This window comes from Hemibagrus wyckioides, linkage group LG09 (genome assembly GCF_019097595.1).
Source record: "Hemibagrus wyckioides isolate EC202008001 linkage group LG09, SWU_Hwy_1.0, whole genome shotgun sequence".
Taxonomy (NCBI): Eukaryota; Metazoa; Chordata; class Actinopteri; order Siluriformes; family Bagridae; genus Hemibagrus; species Hemibagrus wyckioides.
In genome coordinates, this window is record NC_080718.1 from 24,023,157 (window position 1) to 24,028,156 (window position 5,000).

The following is a 5,000-nucleotide window of genomic DNA, read 5'->3' on the forward strand; positions in this document are numbered from 1 at the left end:
AGTAACAGAGAGAGAGAGAGAGAGACAGAGAGAGAGAGAGATCAAGAGAGAAAGAGATTGAGAGAGTGAGAGATGGAAAGAGAGAAAATGCAGACCGGGAACACCCCACAAGGGCTGCAGTTTTGGAGATGCTCTGATCCAGTGGTCTAGCCATCACAATTTGGCCCTTCGTCAAACTCGCTCAAATCCTTACACTTGTCCATTTTTCCTGCTTCTAACACATCAACTTTGAGGACAAAATGTTTACTTGCTGCCTAATATATCCCACCCACTAACAGGTGCCATGATGAGGAGATCATCAGAGTTATTCACTTCACCACTCACTGGTCATAATGTTATGCCTGATTGGTGTATGTGTGTGTATTTGGAATATCTTCAGACTCCTCGTTCAGTAGTTTACTGGCTTCAGACATATTTTCTCTCAGATCAGACGGAGATGGAGGCGGAGTGAAGTTCTGGCTGCGAGCGTCTATAAAATGACTAACAAAGAAGCCAATGTAAACACATGCGTTTGGCAGAAGCGCAGATTTCCAAACACACTCTCTCAGCCAAATACTACTCCACTAGTGCTGATAGCATTGCTTAAACAATTACTCTTTCCTTTCTTTAATCACGACACATAATTTGTCAAAGTAAAGGAAAGGAAGATCTGCCGACTTCATGCCATACGTGAGCTCTTCTAAGTCAAAACCTGACCACTGACTGAGATAAGAAGCTTGATGATGACGTGTTAGCGGAGATGCTAATCGTGAAGGAGACTCGGCCACGCTATCAGTTGACAATTAGTCGCTTTGCTAACGTGTGTGTGTGTGTGTGTGTGAGAAAGCGACCCTCATGGACATCCGTATCTCTTTAAGAAAAGCTTTTGACAAATCAATTTGTTTCCCTTTAATAATCTGTTTAGTTGTCAACTATTGACGGATTTACGGCGGAGACCAAAAACAGATCTGCGAAGATTCTCGCCAGATGTTCAGTGACATCACCGTTCTCCTCCATGAAACCATAACACCATCTTTTTCCTGTGTTTAATAATTCAACCCGACGACTTTTACACGTTTATATAATCCTACGGAGATCCCTGCGTATACTGCACTCGACTCGTGCATCAAGGTTAAAAGGAAAAAAATAAAATAAAAATAAAAACAACAGCAGCTACATTAGTTCTCACAATCAACAAAGAGGCAAAAAAAAAAAAGGACAGAGACAGAGCAGAGGAACCACACCTCACAGAACGGTTATGGGAAACAAAAGCCACCCCACCACCAGTTCACTGCTATTAAAACCACAGCAGGAACTCGCAGCACAAAAATACTTCACTCTGAACAGAAGAAATATCCGATACAGTAATGGCTACGGTGATGTGCGAGAGTGTGTTAGCTTCTTACGTTACGCATTTCTGCTACGTGTGGAAGAAAAGCCTCATCAGATACACGATAACCAAGACAAAACAAAGAAATTATTTTTACCACAAAACTCCTCCTAGAGAATATTGATCCATACCTGAAATCAATAAACAGCACATTCCTCATGGAGATCACATTATACACCACTTACACTAAATACACAGGTCAGCGTTTAGCCGAGCCAATCGGAGCAAAGGGACGAAGAAATGCTTCAGAAGCCAAATTGCCTGCTTCACATCTTCCCCTTCACTGAACTTAATTCGGGTCCAGGGTGAAAAGCATGCAGGTTTTCAGTGGTCCCCGTATCGCCATGGAAACAACACAAAATCTTACGTTATGGTCAATTGACAAAAGTTGCAGGATAAAGTTAGAAAAAAAAATACGTTAGAGTTAGACGTGAGCAGTTCTGGAACATTCTAAAATCTAGAATATAGAGAAAATCTACCCCCCACACACACACACACACAACCACACCCACCTCTGAGTAAAGTAATAGTGACAGTATGGTGGTATAAACCACAGAGAGAATGAAAGTAAAGATGGATCTGTACAGCAGGGTCACGAGCGGATGCAATGGTAAAGAGTGCAGTTTTGTTTTGGTCACAGTGTGTGTGTGTGTGTGTGTAACATTAACACATTTTAATCTACACAGACCGTGTGAAAAGCAAGTGACGTCTGGTGCCACATCCAGAGGCTACATTTTAAAGAGTTGTATTTTCCACTCCCTCCCTCCCTCCCATACACAGAGGACCTTAACCTCTACTAAAACGTGTGTCTTCAGCTGTGTCTGGGCTGCTGACATGTGGCTGGCTGATTGGAGAACAGTGTGTGTGAGTAATTAATTAGTGAGTGAATAATTGAAGCAGTGAATTTGTGAGTGAGTGAATGATTGAAGCAGTGAGTGAGTGAATGATTGAAGCAGTGAGTGAGTGAATGAGTGAGTGAATAATTGAAGCAGTGAATTTGTGAGTGAGTGAATGATTGAAGCAGTGAGTGAGTGAATGAGTGAGTGAATAATTGAAGCAGTGAATTTGTGAGTGAGTGAATGATTGAAGCAGTGAGTGAGTGAATGATTGAAGCAGTGAGTGAGTGAATGAGTGAGTGAATAATTGAAGCAGTGAATTTGTGAGTGAGTGAATGATTGAAGCAGTGAGTGAGTGAATGAGTGAGTGAATAATTGAAGCAGTGAATTAGTGAGTGAGTGAATGAGTGAGTGAATAAGTGAAGCAGTGAGTGAATAATTGAAGCAGTGAATTAGTGAGTGAGTGAATAATTGAAGCAGTAAGTGAGTGAATGAATTAGTGAGTGAATGAGTGAGTGAGTAATTGAAGCAGTAAGTGAGTGAATTAGTGAGTGAGTGAATGAGAGTGAATAATTGAAGCAGTGAATTAGTGAGTGAATGAGTGAGTGAGTAATTGAAGCAGGGAGTGAGTGAATGAATGAGAGTGAATAATTGAAGCAGTGAATTAGTGAGTGAATAAGTGAGTGAGTAATTGAAGCAGTGAGCGAATGAGTGAGTGAATGAGTGAGTGAATAATTGAAGCAGTGAGTGAGTGAGTGAATTAATTGAAGCAGTGAATTAGTGAGTGAATGAATTAGTGAGTGAATGAGTGAATAATTGAAGCAGTGAGTGAGTGAGTGAGTGAGTGAGTGAGTAATTGAAGCAGTGAGTGAGTGAATTAGTGAGTGAATGAATAATTGAAGCAGTGAATTAGTGAGTGAATGAGTGAATGAATTAGTGAGTGAATAATTGAAGCAGTGAGTGAGTGAGTGAATAATTGAAGCAGTGAGTGAGTGAATTAGTGAGTGAATGAATAATTGAAGCAGTGAATTAGTGAGTGAATGAGTGAATGAATTAGTGAGTGAATGAGTGAGTGAATAATTGAAGCAGTGAGTGAATGAGTGAGTGAATGAATTAGTGAGTGAATAATTGAAGCAGTGAGTGAGTGAGTGAATGAGTGAATGAAAGTGAGTGAATAATTGAAGCAGTGAGTGAGTGAATTAGTGAGTGAATGAATAATTGAAGCAGTGAATTAGTGAGTGAATGAGTGAGTGAATGAATTAGTGAGTGAATAATTGAAGCAGTGAATGAGTGAGTGAGTGAATAATTGAAGCAGTGAATTAGTGAGTGAATGAATTAGTGAGTGAGTGAATAATTGAAGCAGTGAGTGAGTGAGTGAATAATTGAAGCAGTGAGTGAGTGAATTAGTGAGTGAATGAATAATTGAAGCAGTGAATTAGTGAGTGAATGAGTGAATAATTGAAGCAGTGAGTGAATGAGTGAATAATTGAAGCAGTGAATTAGTGAGTGAATGAATTAGTGAGTGAATTAGTGAGTGAATGAATTAGTGAGTGAATAATTGAAGCAGTGAGTGAGAGTGAATTAGTGAGTGAATTAGTGAGTGAATGAATTAGTGAGTGAATGAATTAGTGAATGAATGAGTGAGTGAATGAATTAGTGAGTGAATAATTGAAGCAGTGAGTGAGAGTGAATTAGTGAGTGAATGAGTGAGTGAATGAATTAGTGAGTGAATGAATTAGTGAGTGAATAATTGAAGCAGTGAGTGAGAGTGAATTAGTGAGTGAATTAGTGAGTGAATGAGTGAGTGAATGAATGAATTAGTGAGTGAATGAGTGAGTGAGTGAATAAATGAGTGAGTGAATGAATTAGTGAGTGAATGAGTGAGTGAGTGAATAATTGAAGCAGTGAGTGACTGAATTAGTGAGTGAATGAATTAGTGAGTGAATGAGTGAGTGAGTGAATAATTGAAGCAGTGAATTAGTGAGTGAATGAATTAGTGAGTGAATTAGTGAGTGAATAATTGAAGCAGTGAGTGAGAGTGAATGAGTGAGTGAATGAGTGAGTGAATGAATGAGTGAGTGAATGAGTGAGTGAGTGAATGAGTGAGTGAGTGAATAATTGAAGCAGTGAGTGAGTGAGTGAATTAGTGAGTGAGTGAATAATTGAAGTGGCAAGAGAGTAAATGAATGAGGTGTATGTAGGTATATGTTTAGAAATGAAGGTGTTCCTAATCAAGTGGGTGTGGCGTTCATCTGCATTTCTATAAAGTTGTTGTTTATATAAATAAATAAGCTGTATGTATAAATTATGCAGAATTGAGATCTATATAATCGTCACACAATTATCTGCAGATGGCATTTTAATCTACTCAACCTACATTCTCTGTTTTATATCAAGCTGTGGGTCATGTCTGGCAGTTAATACACTACACACACGCTGTATATTATAGAGTTAAAACTCTATTCAGTGTGTATTTCTGTAGGAGGTTACGGGTTTAGAAAGTGCAGCCGAGCACAAAGCTTTAAAAGTTCAATGTTTTAAAGTTCACTTCCTAGAAAAAGTGAGGTCATGCTTTAAAAAAAAAAGAAAGAAGATAATTCAACCAATTAGATCAGAGCACAGTGCACATGTCCACCACACAGTACTGGTCAGGAAATGAGAGCGTGGCCTGGGATTTTCACCTGCAAAGCTCCTGATTCCCCCAAGTCTGAACAAATACTCAAATAACTCCATCTTCCTACATGTAGCATCAGTAAACACTTTATTCAGGTCAGACCTGCTGTGGATCTGGAGTC

At 39.2% G+C, this 5,000-nt stretch overlaps 1 protein-coding gene across 6 annotated transcripts in view; it reads right to left on the reverse strand.

Annotated features, from left to right (window-relative positions):
- Window positions 1-5,000, reverse strand: part of rps6ka1 (ribosomal protein S6 kinase a, polypeptide 1) — a 100,047-nt gene that overhangs the window by 28,835 nt on the left and 66,212 nt on the right. The window lies entirely within an intron of this gene.